The following is a 23,601-nucleotide window of genomic DNA, read 5'->3' as shown; positions in this document are numbered from 1 at the left end:
CAGCCGGATAACTCCGGTGAGAAATACATCCCAGTATAAACAATGTAAACATGCAGTCATATAAAAGCATATATAAAAGCATGAAACACATATCCATATCATGTATCAATCAAAAGACATGTATCGATATAAAGCTGTAAATAAAACTCTGGACTCATCATCTCAGACTCGACTCATCTCTAATCTAGGGATCTCGGTTCCTGGACATTAGTATGATATACCGAATTTCAGCGATAGGAAAGAATCAACTCATAAGCGACATCGATATAAACCAAACATCCAGTGTCTTGGCGAATCAGCCGAAAACTTGGCACATCAGCCAATGACTAGGCACATCAGCCCCTAACTTGACACATGCTCTGCTATGAATCAATAGACTAAGCATAGCAATCTCAAGAATTGTCAATGTCAATGCAATAACAATTCAGTATGTGATTTTGGGAAACTCAAGTTACATCTAACTCGAGTTGTGCAAACCCGAATAAACATTGATTTATACCTTTCTTTCTTTCAATCTGACTCTGTCGAAGTCTCGGATTCAATGCCTGTCAATACTCAATCTGGCAATGAAAATATCGAGGAATACCATATCAATACCCCACTCAATCAATATTGGATGTAATCGGAACTCAATCAAATTCTGTTTCAACAGCATAACTGTACAATTTCAATATACCCAGCAATACAAATCAACAGATATCGATTCCCACAACTCATAATCAATAACGATACAAATATGGTATCAAATCGATCTAATCATAGTAAAATCAACACTGAAATTCATAACAATTACATACGGTATTCGTTCTTCAATCCGGTTTCGATTATAAGATGTCTAACATATCAGAAACACCATATATAAATCCTATCCGATTCCTTCAGAAACATAATTTCAAAACATAACAAAGCGTAATAAAACTTACGTCCAGTTGAAGTCCTTGTCGATAGGAACACAGTACTGAAGTCGGATTGAAATTCTGACGGGCGGATCTTACACAATCACAAATCTATCATATAAAAAGGCGTAAGGATTTTCTTCCTCAAAGCTTCGATCCTTTCTCTGAAATTTGAGGAAATGAAATGAAATTCATATATATATCTTGCATGATAGAGCCATGTGGCTTGCTTTGTATACAACACGTCTCGCGCATATGCGCGACCTCAACCAGCGCATATGCGCGAGACCTACTGGTCTCGGCAATGATCTTCTCGGCAGCTCGCGCATATGCGCGCACTTACTCGGCGCATATGCGCGAGGTCCTTCACAACTCTCGGGTACCCTCGCGCACATGCGCGGATACATGTCACGCATATGCGCGAGGGTCTCTGCCTGCCTCGCGCATATGCGCCCTCTCCGATCACGCATATGCGCGAGGGGTTCAGTCATCACACATAATTCGGTCTTCTTTTCGTCTATCCCGATCTGATCCATTCCGTCTATAACCACATCAATTTGTCAACAAATCATATCAGATTACAATAATCGAAATTCTCGGGCATTACATTTCTCCCCCCTAAGATCCGATTTCGTCCCCGAAATCAAAGGCAATCAAATCAGATACAATAAGGAATGGAGAATAGAAGCTAAATAAAAATACTCACGTCAGTGATATAATTCTGGGAATCTCTGTCTCATGTCTGACTCAGTCTCCCAGGTAGCTTCCTCGATACCATGATGACTCCACTGAACTTTTACAAGCGGAATAGTCTTCGTTCTGAGTTGCTTTTCTTTTCGATCGAGAATCTGGATCGGTTTCTCAAAATAACTCAATGTCTCGTCCAGTTCGGCCTCGTCTGGCTGAATAATATGTGAAGCATCAGAAAGATATTTCCTCAATAACGATACATGAAAGACATCATGTATCCCAGATAAAGAAGGCGGTAAGGCGAGTCGATATGCACGATCTCCTATCTTCTCGAGAGTCTCGTATGGCCCAATATATCGTGGAGACAACTTCCCTTTTTTTCCAAATCTGACAACTCCTCGGAAAGGTGAAATTTTCAAGAATACTTGGTCTCCTGCCTCAAATACCAATGGTCTACGTCGAACATTGGCATATTTGGCCTGTCTGTCTTGAGCTGCCTTCATTCTTTTCTGTATCAGCTTCACTTTCTCTGTCATATCTCTGATCATGTCAGGTCCAATCTCAGGAACCTCAGAGATATCGTCCCAATAAAGAGGGGATCTGCATTTTTTTCCGTACAACGCTTCAAATGGTGCCATCACAATACTCGTCTGATAGCTGTTGTTGTACGAAAATTCACAAAGTGGCAACGAATCTTGCCAACCAGTGCTAAAATCAAGCACTACAGCTCTAAGCATATCCTCCAGTGTCTGGATAGTCCGCTTTGACTGTCCGTCGGTCTGTAGATGATATGCGGTACTTAGATGTAACTTCGTACCTAGAGTCCTGCTGCAAACTCTGCCAGAAGTGTGAAGTAAACTGAGGATCACGATCTGAAACAATCGACTTCGGCACTCCGTACAATCTGACCACCACTCTGACATAAATCTCTGCCATTTGGTCATATCAGTACGTCATCTTGTACGGAATAAAACATGCTGATTTGGTCAATCTGTCAATCACGACCCAAATCACATCACAACCTCGGGAGGATCTCGGTAGCTTGGTCACAAAATCCATGGAAATGTGATCCCATTTCCATTCAGGATTAGATAAACTCTGTAACAGTCCTCCTGATTTCTTTCTTTCGGCTTTCACCTGTTGGCAATTCAGACATTTTGATACAAACTCAGCAATATCAGCTTTCATCTGTTTCCACCAAAACTGTCTTTTCAAATCATTGTACATCTTTCTGCCACCAGGATGAATACTGAATCGACTGCTGTGTGCTTCTGACAATATCAGTCATTTCAAATCGGAAACATTCTGCACAACAAGAAGATTATTCACATACAGTACACTATCCCATACCTGATACTCAGATCGATGTGTTAGAGTAGGTGCCCGTCGAGCCAAGTGTTGGCCGAGTGTTCACAATAAAACTCTATGTATAAGCAATCTTTATTTTAATAATATTTGAAATTATTGTTTTGGCAAATCTTTATCTGTATACCCATGCTAGTTGCATAGATAAAACCCTTGAATATAGATATAGTAGAAAGAATATGAGATGCTCATATGATGAGTATCATGAAACTCATATTTGGAATACTGTATATTCTAAACAGTTCCTAGTCGATTCAGCCGCCGCTAAGAAGGATATAGGCCGCTAGAGTTCGAGACTAGTATCTGCGATGTGAGTACCATGTTTCATTGGTAGGGGACATTGTGATGTCCGAGCATGCAGATAGGTGCTCCTGGTAGAGTGCACTGAACAACCCTCCATAAAGGACTTTCCAAGTGGTTCTCACTTATCGAGTGGAAAAGTCCTGGTTTATGGTTGTACACCATTAGTCCTTATGACCCGGGACAACATTGAGACTCTATGTGCTAGAATTACACTTTGACTTGTTAACCGACTCTCATGGGATCATCAGGTGGCAAGGTTGGGTGTTCTGTCGAAACATATAGGAGTCGATGCATTGTAGTCAGGGATTCACCGCTTACCTTCGGGTATGGATATCCTATGTGTTCTCATGTGTATGTAGGTTGAAATCTCTGATCAGAGTATGGTGGTAATTATGAAAGGGGTTTCATAGATTATACCATCGATGCAACTACGACATGACACATAGTATCGATTCATTGACAACTCTCGATAAACGAATGGTTGTCGAATCGGTCGGGATATATGAGTTGAAGGGACCGTACTGTACGCTAACCATAATTGAATGGTTCTTGCAGGCGCTATCATTTGATACCTAGGGAATCATGTAAGCGATGCTGCTAGGCGTTTAACATGATTGGTTGGGTACTATCAGACTTGAGTTCTAACGTTCTTGTTATCAAGGAGTTGATAAGTAAGAATGGAGCAATTGGGGTATGCTCATATAAGGACATGTTTAGTTCCGAATCACATGGAGATGTGAACCCACGGCTAGTTGTATCAATGAACCATTGAGGGCCACACAAGTACTAGCTTCTAGATCCCGTTGAGAAGAGAAATAGTTCAATGTGTTGAACGGCTTATAAAGGAGTATATAAGCGTGAGGAAAATTAGAAGTATGACTTCTATAAAGGAGAAATTAGTTCAATGTGTTGAACGGCTTATAAATGAGTTTATAACCGTAAAGAAAAATATAAGTATGACTTCTATGAGAGAAATGTGAATTTTAATTTATGGAAGTGTTCCTAAATTAAAAGTTGGCCAAATGAATAATGTATTTGAAAATTGTGATTTTCATAAACATTATTCTGAACTAAATTAAATTAATTCAAGTGTTGAATTAATTAAACACTAGTGGACCTAGTAGAGTCCAAATAATTAAATTAATTCAAGTGTTGAATTAATTAAACCATATTGAGTCTTGTAGAGCTCAATTTAAATAAATTATTTAACTTGTGGACTTGAGTAAATTCAAGTAATTTTTTAATTAATCTCAAAAATGTTTGAGATAATTCAAATTAAGTCCATGGGTTTTTAATTTGTTAAAAATAATATAATATATGCATGCATGGGAGGTGAAGAGTTGGAGACTACTTTTTGGGTTACCAAGGCTTGGCATGCAAAAGTTGGTCTCTACTTTTTCATAAACCAAGACAACTTATTCACTCTTCCCTCCCCACAAGCATGGACGAAATTTCCCTCAAAATTCTCTCCAAGTTTTTCTCTTTTTTTCTTCTTTAAGTGTTGAGGAAGAAATATTCTTCTCCTTGAAAAATCCTCTTAATTTTCTAGTGTAAATTAAGAGAGGATCTACCTAGTTGGTGGTGGGCTTAATAGTTGAGCAAGGAGTTCTCAAAGGAAGCTTGAAGATAGTTTCTACCATTGAAGAGCTAAGGTGTTTACACCTTAGTTGGAGCCATACATCAATCCTTGTGATTGATAGGTAAAATTCTAAACACACTATGAATGTCATTTTTGTGCTTTATTGTATTTGCTACACATTATAAGGGGTGGCCGAAAATTTCTTGTAAAAATTCGATTTTTAAACTTCCGTTGCGCTTCCGGTCACCGTAACCGATCCTCTTTCAAGTGGTATCCGAGCTATGGTTATGATTTTGTGTAGCATTTATGTTGAGATCGATTTCTAACCGCATGAGAACAAAATTTTGCATCGAATCAAGGCCGGTTTCGGGGGAATTTTGCGCAGCAAGTTGCTACCCATTGGCTGCCCGAAATGGGCAGCTAGGGCAGCCCAAGGGGCTGCCCGAACAGCTCCATGTTTTTAATAAAAAAAAAAAATTTTTTTTGGTAAGTTGGCTGGAATCCGGCGACGGAGCTCCGACGACGACGATGACGACTAGGGTTTCCAAAAGTGTTTTGGATAATCAAAGTGTCATGGGCCTTGATGTTGTTGGGCCATTAGATGGTTAACATATTTGTGAATTTTAAATGGGCCAAAATGTTTTTGGTGAAAAATGAGTTTTTGGGCCCTTAAGTTTAAAATTTCAAAAGTTGCAAATATTTTCTCATGAAATAAATATTTTAAGTTGGACTTTAAATATTTATAGTAAATGGTGATTTATAAGAAATTCGGTTATAAATAAATTAATTGGAAAGTAGACAAAGGTGTTTGTATACTTTGTTAATTTAGTTTATAATCGTGGCGGTTAGTGATTGGATCAAGATATATAATATTGGATCAATTAATATTGTGATAATTAATTGATGGTGTATGATATGTGATATTGTGCATGAAGGATGATCAAAAGCCCAAGCCCAATTTGCTAGGTGTATGCTAGGATATTTTGTGTTGAATGATTGTAATAATTATCAAATTTAAAGTGGCTTGGTTTATGGCCCGTTCCCACCCCATGAGATGTATCCCTATATTTGCCATGGATATTTATTTGTGAATATTAGTATAGTGGATGATCAAGATTGGAAGATGGTGGCCATGATGATTATGAAGATTGAAGACATGTAAATATTGGAAGCTTATGTAATAGTTGCATTTGCATCCCGTGCATTTCCCTAGGATTGGACCTAGGCCCGTGTTTAGCTCACAGGGTCCGTTAGTATTGGGACTGATTGATCATCCTTGTTTTATTTACTGTTTATAATATATGCATGATATGTTATAAATAATGAGTATGTGCGTTATTATTATGATAATAACAAAGTTGCATTAATCCGACAAACATACGATCAAACATGGCGAGCTTTTAAATAAAATTAATGATGAGACCTTTCAAAATTAAAAACCCTCATTTTGAATAAGATTCAAAATTAATATCAAGCCCGAAAAGGGGAATTATAAATTTGTTTATAATTTCCTTGTCTTTCATCGACAATGGGTGCATGATGAACGCTACCCGTACTCGGGGCTCGGCTCATATTATTGGGGGAGCTTTGAATGCCGGAAAGCTGTGACATCCATTGACATGGTGATGTGAACTACGTGGAACTCCCATGATTTCGGCTCATATTATTGGGGGAAAACTCATGGCGACCGTCCATTAAGGTTCAACATCGATGGGTAAGGCTTGACACGTGAAGATGAACGACGTCATATTATTGGGTCCTAATCAAACGTGAGACAAAAGTTTACGTAGAGGGTTGCATTGTGATGCAATTGGAAACTACCTTCTAAGAATTGTGATTGGCTGATATTATTCGGGATCATAATTCGCTAATTGGACCTTACGTACCTACTGAGGAAAGGAGTTTCCCGTTTTCACTAGAGGGTAGTGAAAATGTCAAAACAGTGGGAGCAAATATTTATGAAGTAAAAGTCCAAACTTCATATCTTACTAAATATTTTAAAATAGTCATCAACATTTATCTGTTTTTGCTTTTCAGTACAAATTGACAATGTCTTCGATTCGCAATCCGTTATCCGTAATACTCGACAAACACATATTAACTGGACCTAATTACCTCACTTGGGTAAGAAACCTAAAAATCGTCTTGAATTCGGAAAGGGTAGCATATACACTGACTGAGTCGCCCCCTGTTGAGGCTCCGACTGACTGCACTCCTGAGGAATTGCAGGCTTACAAGAAATGGTTTGACCATGACTTGATAGCCAGGTGTTATATGCTGACTTCTATGAATGATGAGCTGCAGAGGCGTTTTGAGGATGCAAAGAGTGCTGCTGACATTCATTTGCATCTCAAGGAGCTCTTTGGTGAGCAAACACGGCCTCTTAGGCATGCTACCGTCAAGGAGCTGATCACTTTGCGCATGCGAGATGGGGCCTCGGTCCATGAGCATGGCCTAAAGTTGATTGGGCTCGTGGACAAACTCGTTGGCATGGATCTGATCTTGCCTTCGGAGTTGACCACCGACGTGTTGCTGTTATCATTGCATAGCTCATTTGATCCTTTTGTGGTGAACTTCAACATGAACAAGATAGAGCCGACCCTTGAGGAGTTGGTGAATATGCTTGTTACGTTTGAATCAACCATCAAGAAAGAGAAGTTGGTTCTTTATGTGGGTTCTTCATCTAGTACGAAGATTGATCCACATGGGAAGGGAAAGAAGCGTTCTTTCCAACGTCCCAAGAAGAACGTGCCCTTGTTGAGGCAATCTCCGAATCCTGTTGTGGCAGCCACACCGGTTAAGGCTGACAAGACTAGTGATGTTTGTCATCACTGCAAGAAGCCTGGACATTGGAAGCGAAATTGCAAGGAATATCTGGCCCAGAAGAGTTCTGGAAACGGTATGTTCTATATCGAAGTAAACATTTCAATTAACTCTACTTCTTGGGTATTGGATACCGGATGTGGCTCACATCTCTGTAATGATTTGCAGGCGATGGGAAGAAGTAGAAAGCTTAGGGAAGGTGTGACCTTCTTAAGGATGGGCAATGGGGCAAGAGTTGCTGCCAAAGCTATTGGAGATGTTTACTTGCTTATGAACAATGATTTTAAGTTAATTTTAAGAGATGTTTTGTTTGTACCGGATTTGGTGAAAAACATTGTTTCCATTTCTATGCTGATAAAAATGGATATTCTTGTTTATTTTGCAAAGGTGTTTGCAACATTTACATGAATGAATGTTTGATTGGTACTGGTGAACTTGAAAAACGATCTCTATAACTTAAAATTGAAAGATATTCCATTAAATGTCCATTCAAAGGCAGACACCATATGAGATATGGATGGGTAAGCCTCCCAAATATTCTTATCTTAGAATATGGGAGCCCTGCTTATGTGAAGCAGGTAGTGGGAGATAAATTGGATAGTCGATCCATTTTATGTTACTTTGTGGGATATCCAAGGAATTCTGTTGGATTTTATTTCTATCATCCCCAAGAAACAAAGGTGTTTGTTTCTAGGAATGCAATCTTTTTGGAAAGGGAATTTCTATTAGATAGAAAAGGCGAGATGATAGAACTCGAAGAGGTTCGAGAGACACCCACAGTTGTAGAACCCACACCCGAGGAGCCAAGAGAGGAGATACAAGCTCCTAGAAGATCCGAGAGAGTCTCGAGACCAGGTATGAGGTATGGTCTGCTTCTTGAAGAGGGCCATGATGAGCCTATTCAGGGATGTGATCCAAGGACCTTCAAGGAAGCGTTATATGATGTTGATTCATCCAAATGGCTTGAAGCTATGGAATCTGAGATGAATTCCATGCATTCGAACCAAGTGTGGAATCTCTTGGATCCACCTGAGGTAATTGGTCCCATAGGATGTAAATGGATTTACAAGAGGAAACTTGGGGCGGGTGGGAAGGTATTGACCTTCAAGGCGCGATTGGTGGCAAAAGGATATACTCAAAGACAAGGAGTTGACTTTGAGGAAACCTTTTCTCCAGTTGAAATGTTCAAGTACATAAGGATATTGCTAGCCATAGCTGCATGGTATGACTATGAGATATGGCAGATGGATGTCAAGACAGCCTTTCTTAATAGGGATATTAAGGAAGAGATTTACATGTCTCAACCCGAAGGGTTTACATCTATCGAAAGTGAGCATATGGTATGCAAACTTCAAAGATCTATTTATGGTCTAAAGCAGGCATCTAGGAGTTGGAACCTCAGATTCGACAGTACAATCAAAGAGTTTGGTTTTGCTAAGAATCCTGAGGAACCCTGTGTGTATGAGAAGGTCAGTGGGAGTGTTGTGACATTCCTGGTGTTGTATGTTGATGACATTCTAATCATTGGGAATGATGTAGGAATGTTGCAATCAACTAAGATATGGTTAGCAAGTAAGTTCTCGATACAGGACTTGGGTTAAGCATCTTTTGTATTGGGAATACAGATCTATAGAGATAGACCAAGAAGATTGCTTGGTCTCACCCAGTCCACATACATTGATACCATCGTGAAGCGGTTCTCGATGGTTGAGTCCAAGAGAGGACATCTATCAATGTGTCATGGCGTGTCCCTATCCAAGTCTATGTCTCCCAAGACTAATGCTGAGATAGCGGCGATGACAAGCATTCCTTATGCATCTACGATTGGTAGCATCATGTATAGGATGATATCTACACGTCCTGACGTGGCTTTCGCACTGAGTGTAGTGAGTAGATATCAATTGAACCCTGGTCTTCCACAGTGGAAAGCTGTGAAAGACATCCTCAAGTAGTTGAGAAGGACCAATAAATTGTTCTTTGTCTATGGGGTGGAGAACTGAAATTGGAAGGCTATACCGACTCTAGCTTCCAAAACGATATCGATGACTTGAAGTCAACCTCTGGGTTTGTATTCATGCTCAATGGTGCTGCTGTCTCTTGGAAGAGTTCCAAGCAAGACAATACTGCGGATTCCAGCACAGAGGCCGAATACATTGCTGCATCAGATGCAGCAAGGGAGGCGGTTTGGATAAGGAATTTCGTCTAAGAGTTGGACGTCATTCCTAATGGAGTTGCTCCTCTCCTGGTGTTGTGTGACAACACGGAGCTTTAGCTCAAGCAAAGGAGCCAAGGTCTCATCAGAAGTCCAAACAAGTATTGAGAAAGTACCACATCCTCGGAGAGATTGTGGAAAGAGGAAGAAGTGTCTTTTGACATAGTCGGCTCCGCAGATAATGTTGCTGATCCACTAGCTAAGCCTTTACCTGGACCATTATTCGAGATGCATCACGAATCAATGGGTTTGAAGCATATGGGTAGTTGGCTCTAGTGCAAGTGGGAGATTGTGAGAGTAGGTGTCTGTCGAGCCAATTGTTGGCCGAGTGTTCACAATAAAACTCTATGTATAAGCAATCTTTATTTTAATAATATTTAAAATTATTGTTTTGGCAAATCTTTATATGTAAACCCATGCTAGTTGCATAGATAAAGCCCTTGAATATACATATAGTAGAAAGAATATGAGATGCTCATATGATGAGTATCATGAAACTCATATTTGGAATACTGTATATTCTAAACAGTTCCTAGTCGATTCAGCCGCCGCTAAGAAGGATATAGGCCGCTAGAGTTCGAGACTAGTATCTGCGATGTGAGTACCATGTTTCATTGGTAGGGGACATTTTGATGTCCGAGCATGCAGATAGGTGCTCCTGGTAGAGTGCACTGAACAACCCTCCATAAAGGACTTTCTAAGTGGTTCTCACTTATCGAGTGGAAAAGTCCTGGTTTATGGTTGTACACCATTAGTCCTTATGACCCGGGACAATATTGAGACTCTAAGTGCTAGAATTACACTTTGACTTGTTTACCGACTCTCATGGGGTCATCAGGTGGCAAGGTTGGGTGTTCTGTCGAAACATATAGGAGTCGATGCATTGTAGTCAGGGATTCACCGCTTACCTTCGGGTATGGATATCCTATGTGTTCTCATGTGTATGTAGGTTGAAATCTCTGATCAGAGTATGGTGGTAATTATGAAAGGGGTTTCATAGATTATACCATCGATGCAACTACGACATGACACATAGTATCGATTCATTGACAACTCTCGATAAACCAATGGTTGTCGAATCGGTCGGGATATATGAGTTGAAGGGACCGTTCTGTACGCTAACCATAATTGAATGGTTCTTGCAGGCACTATCATTTGATACCTAGGGAATCATGTAAGCGATGCTGCTAGGCGTTTAACATGATTGGTTGGGTACTATCAGACTTGAGTTCTGACATTCTTGTTATCAAGGAGTTGATAAGTAAGAATGGAGCAATTGGGGTATGCTCATATAAGGACATGTTTAGTCCGAATCACATGGAGATGTGAACCCACGGCTAGTTGTATCAATGAACCATTGAGGGCCACACAAGTACTAGCTTTCTAGATCCCGTTGAGAAGAGAAATAGTTCAATGTGTTGAACGTCTTATAAAGGAGTTTATAAGCGTGAGGAAAATTAGAAGTATGACTTCTATAAAGGAGAAATTAGTTCAATGTGTTGAACGGCTTATAAATGAGTTTATAACCGTAAAGAAAAATATAAGTATGACTTCTATGAGAGAAATGTGAATTTTAATTTATGGAAGTGTTCCTAAATTAAAAGTTGGCCAAATGAATAATGTATTTGAAAATTGTGATTTTCATAAACATTATTATGGACTAAATTAAATTAATTCAAGTGTTGAATTAATTAAACACTAGTGGAGCTAGTAGAGTCCAAAAAATTAAATTAATTCAAGTGTTGAATTAATTAAATCATATTGAGTCTTGTAGAGCTCAATTTAAATAAATTATTTAACTAGTGGACTTGAGTAAATTCAAGTAATTTTTTAATTAATCTCAAAAATGTTTGAGATAATTAAATTAAGTCCATGGGTTTTTAATTTGTTAAAAACCATATAATATATGCATGCATGGGAGGTGAAGAGTTGGAGACTAACTTTTGGGTTACCAAGGCTTGGCATGCAAAAGTTGGTCTCTACTTTTTCATAAACCAAGACAACTCATTCACTCTTCCCTCCCAACAAGCATGGCCGAAATTTCCCTCAAAATTCTCTCCAAGTTTTTCTCTTCTTTTCTTCTTCAAGTGTTGAGGAAGAAATATTCTTCTCCTAGAAAAATCCTCTTAATTTTCTAGTGCAAATTAAGAGAGGATCTACCTAGTTGGTGGTGGGCTTAATAGTTGAGCAAGTAGTGCTCAAAGGAAGCTTGAAGATAGTTTCTACCATTGAAGAGCTAAGGTGTTTACACCTTAGTTGGAGCCATACATCAATCCTTGTGATTGATAGGCAAAATTCTAAACACACTATGAATGTCATTTTTGCGTTTTATTGTATTTGCTACACATTATAAGGGGTGGCCGAAAATTTCTTGTAAAAATTCGATTTTTAAACTTCCGTTGCGCTTCCGATCACCGTAACCGATCCTCTTTCACGATGCCCTGCTCTGACCATCGAAACCGAATTTTGAACATTCTGATCAACTTTCTGAGCCGCTTTAATTCTCAAAATCAGCTCAGGTTCAACTTGAACAGCATATATTCTCATCGGTCTGTAATCTGTCTCAAATACCAATCCAGACAAACAGCAATCTTCTATCGAATTCGAAACACCAATCGTCGATAAGGATAAAGAACATACCTTTCGACTCAGTGCATCAGCTGCTGCATTGGATTTCCCCGGATAGTACTTGATCTCACAATCAAAGTCTTTAAGCAAATCAAGCCATCTTCGTTGTCTCATATTCAATTCTGACTGTGAAAACAGATATTTCAAGCTTTTATGATCAGAATATATCTCGAACTTCTCACCGTAGAGATAATGTCGCCATATCTTCAATGCAAAGACGATGGCTGTCAATTCAAGGTCATGAATTGGGTAGCGAGACTCATGTGGCTTCAACTGTCTCGAGGCATAAGAGATAACATGTCCTCGCTGCATCAGAATACATCCTAACCCTCTGTGAGAAGCATCACAATATACGACAAATCACCAGTACCTGATGGAATAGTCAAGATCGGAGCACTGGTCTATCTCTTCTTCAACTCAAGAAAACTGGACTCACAGTCTTCAGACCAAATAAATGGAGCATTCTTCTGAGTCAGCTGAGTAATCGGTTTAGAAATACTCGAGAGATCTTCAATGAATCGTCGGTAATATCCTGCCAAACCCATAAAACTGCGTATCTCTGGCACAGAAGTCGGTCTCGGCAAAGAAATCACGGCTTCAACCTTACTGGGATCAACGGAAATCCCATCTTCGGATATATTATGACCCAGAAATACCACCTGTCTCAACCAGAATTCACATTTCGACAGTTTTGCATATAGTTTCTCAGCCCTCAAAATTATCAATACAGTACTCAAATGCTCGGTATGATCAATCATATTCTTCGAATATATCAAAATGTCATCAATAAAAATAATCACGAAATCATCGAGATATCTCTGGAATATACGATTCATCAAACCCATAAACACAGCTGGAGCATTAGTTAACCCAAACGGCATGACAATAAACCCATAATGTCCATACCTGGTTCTGAACGCTGTCTTCGAAATATCAGAATCTCTGACTCTCAGCTGATGATATCCAGATCTCAGATCGATCTTGGAATATACAGAAGAACCCTGCAACTGATCAAATAAATCATCAATACGAGGCAAAGGGTATTAGTTCTTCACCTTAGCCTTGTTCAGTTGCCGGTAATCAATACAGAGTCTCATAGAACCGTTTTTCTTCCTCACAAACAGTACTGGAGCACCCCAAGGCTAAACACTCGGTCTAATGTATCCCTTGGCCTGTAAATCTTCCAACTGATCTTTCAGTTCTTTCAACTCAATTGGTGCCATTCTGTACGGAGCTCTAGAAATCGGAACTGTACCTGGCATCAATTCAATACTGAAGTCTATCTCTCAAATCGGAGGCAAACCCGGAATCTCATCTAGAAAGACATCAGCAAACTCGCAAACCACTGGCAAATCAGCCAATGATGGACTCGATTTCAGTAAATCAACTGAATAGACAAGGAATCCTTCTGCTCCTTTCTGTAACAATCGAGTCATAGACAATACGGATATCAAAGGAATTCTAGATCGAGAACCCTTACCGTAGAATTTCCACTCATCAGCCATATCTGGTCTGAATCTCACCATCTACTGGAAACAATCAACAGTAGCTCTGTACTTGGTCAGCATATCGATACAGATAATACAGTAAAAATCAGACAACCCAAGCACAATACAGTCTAACTCAATCTCATGCCCGTCATATTGTAGCATACAATGTTTCACAGAATTCACTGAAATCAAACCTGTCCCCAACGGAAAATAGACAGACACTAAGTAGATAACGACTCAACAGGCAATGCATGACTCAATGCAAATCTCTAAGAAATAAATGTATGTGAAGCACCGTTATCAATCAATACATAAGCAGAGTAACCACATAAAGAATAGTTACCTACAACAACATCATCTGGTGCTTCTTGGGCCTGCTCCTCTGTCAGAGCAAATACTCTGGCCTGCTGTCTCGGAGGCTGGCTCACTGTCTGGCTTCCTCCTGGCCTCGGCTGTGAATGAGGAGTCGTTGGGGGTGGCTGAAAGGAATGAACAGCTGATGATCGTCCACCTGTCTGAGCCACTGATCCAGATGACTCCGCTCCCTAGGATCTCTGGGAACCTCTCTGTGGACACACCCTAGAAAAAGTGTCCCGACTGTCTGCAGATGTGGCAACTATCCAAATACTCCTTGGCATTGCTTCGTGGGATGTCTCCCTCCGCAGGTTCTGCAGTAAACTCCGGTATAACTCTGTTTGGATCCACTGGAGCCAGAATAACTGCTGCCCGACTTCTTAAATTGCTTTCCTCGAGCTTTTAAGAACTCTTTCTTTCCACCACTGCTGCTACCACCCTCGAATCTAGGACGAGGTTGCTGTGGCCTCGGTGCTGGAGGAACATACGAAGCTCCTTTTTGTCTCATCAGACCAGCTTCAGCTCCTTTGGCTCTATTCAGGGCGTCAGCAAAGTTATGCGGTCGCCCGGTGTTCACCAATGTAAAGATCTCGGGGTTCAAACCATTGATGAACTGATCAGTAATAGCTTCCTCATTCTCGGCCACATGTGGAGCAAATCGCAACAAGGTAGAGAACTTGGTCATATATTCCTCAATGTTCAACTGACCCTGCCTCAGATTGGCAAACTCTGCCCCCTTGTCTTTCCTGTACGACACTGGGAAAAATCTCTGATAGAATTCAGCTTTAAAAAAATTCCAGGTAATAGTCGTACCTCGATGCTCCAATGCTCTCTTTGTCGTAATCCACCAGTTCTTTGCAACATCATGCAACTGGTGCCCAATCAGTCGAACTCGTCGCTCATCTGTATAATCCAACGAATCAAACAACATTTCAATGTCATCTAACCAGCTCTCACAATCAACAGAAGTCTCTGTTCCTTTCAGGCTTGGCGGTTTAAATGACTGAAACCTTTTCAACAGTGTTTCCATCGGTGTTGTTGTCACATCCATCGGATTTGCAGATGTACTACCCTATTCAGGTACTCTTCGAGGAGGCATATCTGATTACCAAAAGGGTTAGTAATCAAATACAACAAACCTGTTTCAGTCCTCCTCTGATCATCTTACTGTTGATCAAGAATCGGATCTAATTCGTTCTCAATAACACATATTTACAATAAAATCAGATAAACAAGTAAACATGCATTTCAAATCAGTAAGGCATGATTGCAATAAAAAACAAGGAAAGAAAACTCATTCTACCCCGCTCACTAGCTCCTATCTCAGTCTAAGATACCTACTGCTCTGATACCACCTGCTGTGGGGACCCGAACCTAATCCATCTTCTTAATCATTATTAGGATCATTTAATTAATCAGGGTCTAAATTTTTTTTTTTATGTTTTAAAATACAAACGCGGAAACGTAAAGTAATCAATCTGATATAAATATCAACATAAAGTACAAATCATGTACAACATATGTTTATTCAACTAGAGTTCAGCCAATACATCAAGCACTGAAAATCAATCTACTCTAAGTCCGGATCTCCACGCTAATATTGAATCTCTCATTCTCTTCCTGACCCTGATCCTGTCCCACCTGTTGTCACGCACACATACAAACAAGACAACAGCCGGATAACTCCGGTGAGAAATACATCCCAGTATAAACAATGTAAACATGCAGTCATATAAAAGCATATATAAAAGCATGAAACACATATCCATATCATGTATCAAATCAGAAGACATGTATCGATATAAAGCTGTAAATAAAACTCTAGACTCGTCATCTCAGAATTGACTCATCTCTAATCTAGGGATCCCGGTTCCTGGACATTAGTATGATATACCGAATTTCAGCGATAGGAATGAATCAACTCCTAAGCGAAATCGATATAAACCAAACATCCAGTGTCTTGGCGAATCAGCCGAAGACTTGGCACATCAGCCAATGACTAGGCACATCAGCCCCTGACTTGACACATGCTCTGCTGTGAATCAATAGACTAAGCATATCAATCTCAAGAATTGTCAATATCAATGCAATAACAATTCAGTATGTGATTTTGGGAAACTCAAGTTACATCTAACTCGAGTTGTGCAATCCCGAATTAACATTGATTTATACTTTCTTTCTTTCAATCTGACTCTGTCGAAGTCTCGGATTCAATGCCTGTCAATACTCAAACTGACAATGAAAATATCGAGGAATACCATATCAATACCCCAATCAATCAATACTGGATGTAATCAGAACTCAATAAAATTCTGTTTCAACAGCATAACTGTACAATCTCAATATACCCAGCAATACAAATCAACAGATATCGATTCCCACAACTCATAATCAAAACGATACAAATCTGGTATCAAATCGATCTAATCATAGTCAAATCAACACTGAAATTCATAACAATTTCATACGGTATTCATTCTTCAATCCGGTTTCGATTATACGATGTCTAACATATCAGAAACACCATATATGAATCCTATCCGATTTCTTCAGTAGCATAATTTCAAAACATAACAAAGCGTAATAAAACTTACGTCCAGTTGAACTCCTTGTCGATAGGAACACAGTACTAAAGTCGGATTGAAATTCTTACGGGAGGATCTTACACAATCACAAATCTATCATATAAAAAGGTTGTAAGGATTTTCTTCGTCAAAGCTTCGATCCTTTCTCTGAAATTTGAGAAAATGAAATGCAGTTCATATATATATCTTGCATGATAGAGCCATGTGGCTTGCTTTGTATACAACACGTCTCGCGCATATGCGCGACCTCAACCGGCGCATATGCGCGAGACCTACTGGTCTCGGCAATGATCTTCTCGGCAGCTCGCGCATATGCACGCACTTACTCGGTGCATATGCGCGAGGTCATTCACAACTCTCGGGTACCCTCGCGCACATGCGCGGATACATGTCGTGCATATGCGTGAGGTTCTCTGCCTGCCTCGCGCATATGCGCCCTCTCCGGTCGCGCATTTGCACGAGGGGTCCAGTCCTCGCACATAATTCGGTCTTCTTTTCGTATATCCCGGTCTGATCCGTTCCGTCTATAACCACATTAATTTGTCAACAAATCATATCAGATTACAATAATCGAAATTCTCGGGCATTACAAAATGAACTTGACATCGTGGAAAAATCTTTTTTTTTCTGATGATGGCTCAAATCTGGAAGATGTGTACCACAAGACAAAAAATTTTCAATATCAGCAAACCAAAGGAGTATAGAGTTTACCTAGAAGAGCTGCTCATCCAGAAAGGTTTCCTGTATAGCTCCCTTTTCTTTCTTATCCTCCAGCTCAAGTCTGGACAAGTGGTCAGCCACTTGATTCTCACTTCCTTTCTTATCTTTGACCTCGAAGTCAAATTCTTGTAGAAGCAAAATCCACCTTATCAAGCGTGACTTTGCATCCTTCTTGGCAAATAGGTAGCGAATAACTGTATGGTCAGTAAAAACAACTACCTTTGTGCCGATCAAATAGGGCCTGAATTTGTCGAAAGCAAACATTACTGCAAGCATCTCCTTCTCAGTAGTAGTGTAATTCTGCTGTGCGGCATCCATTGTGCGGCTTGCGTAGTAAATTGCCCTAAACATCTTTTCCCATCTTTGGCCCAAGACAGCGCCCACTGCATAATCACTTGCATCACACATTAGCTCAAAGGGCTCCTTCAAGTCGGGTACTATCATAATTGGTGCAGTAACTAATGCTTTCTTGATATTCTCAAATGCCTGCAAACAATCATCATCAAATACAAAAGTGGACTCTTTTTCGAGTAAATTACACAAGGGTTTAGTGATCTTAGAAAAATCTTTAATAAATCTACGATAAAACCCTGCATGTCCTAGGAAGCTCCTTATTCCTTTGATGTTCTTTGATGGGGGAAGTTTTTCGATTGCGACCACTTTGGCTCTATCTACCTCTAATCCCCTAGATTTATGTCCGAGAACAATGCCCTCTTGGACCATAAAGTGACATTTCTCCCAGTTAAGAACTAAGTTCTTTTCCTGGCATCTCTGCAAAACAAGGGATAAGTTATGTAAACAATGATCAAACGAAGAGCCAAATACTGAAAAGTCATCCATGAAGACTTCCACTATTTCCTCCACCATATCTGCAAATATAGCCATCATGCACCTCTGGAAAGTAGCAGGTGCATTGCATAGCCCAAACGGCATTCTCCTAAAAGCAAACATGTCATAGGGACATGTGAAAGTAGTCTTCTCCTGATCTTCTGGCGCTATAGCAATTTGGTTATAAACTGAATAACCATATAAAAAGCAATAATGTTGATAACCAGCAAGTCTATCAAGCATTTGATCAATAAAAGGCAGTGGGAAATGATCTTTACGTGTGGCATTGTTTAACTTTCTATAATCAATACATACTCGCCAGCCAGTTACAGTACGAGTAGATTTAGTTTCATTTCTAACCACAGTTATTCCACCTTTTTTTGGCACAACTTGTACAGGAGACACCCAACTACTATCAGAAATGGCATAAATTACACCAGCATTTTACAATTTTAGTACCTCATTTTTCAAAACTTCATTCATTGCTAGATTCAACATTATCTAATGATCCACATAAGGAGTATATGACTCCTCCATATTAAAATTTTATGCATGCATATAATAGGGCTAATTCCCTTAATATCAGAAATCGATCATCCTATAGCATTTTTAAATTTCCTCAATACTCTCAATAGTTTATCTTTTTCAGAACATGTAAGAGAGGAAGAGATGATTACCGGATATGTCAACTTGTCATCTAAAAATGCATAGCAAAGGTGGCTTGGCAAATCCTTCAAGTCAGGGGAGGATGGTTTTACTTCAATTTTCTCCTTTACATTCAACTTCTCAAGCGGTGCATCTTTTCTCTTTTCTTTCTGTAGTGCCTCAATAGCCACCTTTTGCTCTTTCACCTCCCAATTATCTTCATCAACGGCTCCTGCAGCACCTATCAAACAGCTCTCTAAAGGATCCCTAGTTCTTGGACATTCAAGAGACATACATAAGTCTATAATATCAATGCTTTTACAAGTGCTTACCTCATTTGATCCCTTCATGGCATGATAGATATTAAAAATGACTTCTTCTCCGCCAACTCTCAGGGTGAGTTCACCCTTATGCACATCTATCAATGCCCTTCCAGTAGCCAAGAATGGTCTCCCAAAGATTAATGGAGCATCATGATCCTCTTCCATATCTAAAATCACAAAGTCAGCAGGAAAGATAAATTTATCCACTTTTACCAGTACATCCTCGACGATCCCACGTGGATACGTGAGACTTCTGTCTGCAAGGTGTAAGGTGATAGTGCTTGGTTTGACCTCTCAAAGCTCCAGTTCCCTGTAAATACAAAATGACATCAAATTAATACTTTGTCCTAAGTCACATAAAGCTTTACTACATTTAGAACCACCAATAAAGCAAAGAATAGTAAAATTCCTTGGATCTTTTAATTTTTGTGGTAGTTTCTTTTGCATAATGACACTACACTCTTCAGTTAGCTTCACAGTCTCAAACTCCTACAGCTTCCTCTTCTTAGACATCACATCTTTAATAAATTTGGCATAATTCGACATTTGCTCCAGAGCATCAGCAAACTGGTATGTTGATGTGTATCTTCTTGAAAATCTCTAAGAATTTTGTAAACTGATCATCCAAATTCTTCTTTTTGAACCTCTGAGGGTATGTAAGAGTCGGCTTAAATACTGGAGGTTGTTCAACTTCAACTTCAGCTTTAGATGTTTCAGTTTCACCTTCTTCAACTGTCTTCTCACTTTCCACTCTCTCTTTGGGACTTTGTACCTCCAATTCCTTTCCACTCCTTAAAGTGACTGCCTTGTATTGCTCTTTTGGATTAACTTCTGTGTTACTAGGAAATTGTCCCCTGTTTTGATCTCTCAAAGCGTTGGCCAACTGCCCAATTTGCGTCTACAAAGATTTCATTGTGGCACCCATATTTCCCATGTGAGTCTCCACATTATCAAGACAAGACTCAGTCCTTGCCATTATTTTTCCAAACTCGGCAATAAACGTTCCTACAAAATCTTCAAATGAAGGATTTCCTTCTCCCTTTGATGTATTGAACCCCGGTGGGATTCAACACATTTTTATTGTTCGCATATGAAAAATTTTCGTGATTTCTCAAACCATGATGATAAGTGTTAGGGGAAGGGTTACCTCGATAACCTCCAAATCCACCAAAATTTCGGTTGTTGATATACTGAGCTTCTTCAGGTAGAGATGGTTCTTCTGCAGCAGTCGATGGATCCTCAACTTCCGATGTGCTCACCTTATTCATCGCTGCTATTTGTGTGGTTAATGCAGATACCCTTGCAGTGAGTGATGTAATAGGGTCCACATCATACACTCCAGCTGTCTTCTTCACTCCTGACCTCTCAGAAGGCCACTGGTAACTGTTTATAGTCATATTCTCAAGCAAGTCATAGGCTTGCTCAGGAGATTTGGCAAAGATCGTGCCACCAGCTGCTGCATCTACTGTTCCTCGTGTTTGCCCATTTAGACCGTTGTAAAATAATTCGATTTGCACCCAGTCTTCAAAGCCATGGTTCGGGAACTTTCTCAACAGCTCTTTGTATCTTTCCCACACCTCATAGAGTTGCTCAAAATCAGTCTGCCTGAACGTACTAATCTCAATCTTCAACTGTGCAGACTTTGCAGGGGGAAAGTATTTTGCCAGAAATTTAGTCGCCAACTCCTGCCATGTCGTGATACTCCCCAAAGGAAGCGATTGAAGCCATCCTTTTGCTTGGTCCCTGAGAGAAAATGGAAAAAAACGCAATCTAATAATATCATCAGGGACATAATTAATTTTTACCGTATCCGTGATCTCCAGGAATGTTCTCAAATGAACGTGAGGATCAGAAGTTGCAGTTCCAGCAAACTGGTTTTGCTGAACCATATTGATCAGATCAAGCTTCAACTCAAAATTATTGGCGTTGTTGTTCCCTCTTGCAATACCAGAGTAATGATTGTTGATCACTGGTCGAAAGTTATCTCTGATAGGTATAGCCTCTGGCACGTTTTGTCTGTCATTCTCTCTGTGTTCAGCCATTGCTTGTATCTGTTCTCGTCTTGCTTTTCTTAATCTTCTTGCAGTTCTTTCGATCTCCGGATAAAAAATAAGCGAGTCAGAGTTTTGCGATCTTAGCATGCACTGTCAAGCAGAAAAATGAAAAACTCAATCAATATAAAATAAAATAAAATAAAAGCTCTAAATTAAAATCTAGACTAATTGGTAACAATACTGATATAAATTCAAATTTTGACACTCCCCGTCAACGGCGCCAAAAACTTGTTGCGTGTTTTCTTGATTGCTCGCAAGCGCACGACGTCAAGTTATAGTAAAATGAATTTTTGAGTACGAATATCGAATCCCACGAGGAGTGTGAATATCAATGTATATCAGTGCTTGTAATTAAAATAGCCTCAACTTTATTTAGAAAAATCAAGAAAATGTTGATTTGTTTAACAAATATTTAATTGCAAATGAATAATAAACTAACACCGAATGGAGAAATAACACTGAGAGAAAGTATCTAGATAAATGATTTCACTAAGTTTCCACAATAATCATTCCCGATTGAATTTAAATTCATGAATTTCTATTATTTAATGACCAAGAACACTTAATTATTTTATTCCTCCTTTCCCAAGTGACGAATAAACTGTATCATTCAAACCTCGATTCAAACATTCCTAATAAGAATCTAGATTTATATGATAGATTCACACAAAGTTCTTGCCCAAGTCTCGCTAAATTTATATGCCTTCCGTACAATATAAATATTCAACGATGCGTCTCTAATGATATGTAATCCTATTCCATCTCCCGAGTTGAAGGATTAATAAAATAACACACAATTTATGGCCAGTAAATAGCAGTCAAAACAATACAAAGAAACACAATTAAACAAGAAGGAATTCAATCATATAAAGAACCGAGTCAAATTATCGTATCAACAAAGCTACGTCATTATCTAGACTAGAAAATTAGTTCATGATGAAATCTAAATAAAACCAACGCATGTTCAAGGATTTAGACATCAAAATACACAAAAATACAGAAACGAAAGAATAGATGACAAATCTGAAGTGTCGTCTCCGTCCCCTGATCTGTCGTTCTTCGTATTTGTGATCGTCCTTCTGACTCTGGATCTTCATCTCGTGTTCGTGTAAGTCTCCAAGTCTCCTGTGTGTTTTTCTCTTCCAAAAACCAACCCCCTCTTCTAAACCCTCGATTTCTTTTTATCTCCACGTCTGGGCCACGAGTCGAAGCCTATTTAATCTTGTTTCGCCGCTATTAGCGCCGCGGCGCTGAGTAAGTGGCGCCTAGGCGCCCGTCAATTATGAAGGTTAGCGCCGCGGCGCTTGTTCTTTAGCGCCTAAGCGCTTGACTCTCGGCTTTTAGGCGCCGCGGCGCTGTATGGGCAGCGCCTCAACGCTTATAATTCGGCAATGATGCGCCGCGGCGCCTCTTGGGTAGAGCCTAGGCGCTTGTGTTTCGCACAAATGAGTGCTGTGGCGCTAGTTTTGGCGCTGCGGCTCTCGTTTATCGCAGTTTCACGCTCAAAAACATCTATAATTGCTCTAAACCATCAACTAGTTGTATATCCCCTGCACGACACAAAAACAACAAAAATCACGCGTAATTCTGTTTGAAACCAGCATAGATCAAAATGATTAACATATAAATTAAGTACAATTCTTGCACTTATCAATGATCAAAAGCCCAAGCCCAATTTTCTAGGTGTATGCTAGGATATTTTGTGTTGAATGATTGTAATAATTATCAATTTATAAGTGGGCTTGGTTTATGGCCCGTTCCCACCCCATGAGATGTATCCCTATTCGCCATAGATATTTATTTGTAAATATTAGTATATTGGAAGATCAAGATTGGAAGATAATGACCATAATGATTATGAAGATCGAAGACATGTAAATATTTGAGGCTTATGTAATTATGCATTTGCATCCCATTCATTCCCTAGGATTGGACCTAGGCTCGTGTTTGGCTCACACGGGCCATTAGTTTTTGAGGCAATTGACCATCTTTTTTTAGTTTACTGTTTATAATATATGCATGATATATTATAAATATGAGTATGTGCGTTCTTATTATGATATTAACAAATTTGCATGAATACGACAAACATACGATCAAACACGG

The sequence above is a fragment of the Primulina tabacum genome, chromosome 16, assembly GCF_025594145.1.
Source record: "Primulina tabacum isolate GXHZ01 chromosome 16, ASM2559414v2, whole genome shotgun sequence".
In the NCBI taxonomy this organism is placed as follows: Eukaryota; Viridiplantae; Streptophyta; class Magnoliopsida; order Lamiales; family Gesneriaceae; genus Primulina; species Primulina tabacum.
Note: the sequence above shows the minus strand (reverse complement) of the source record.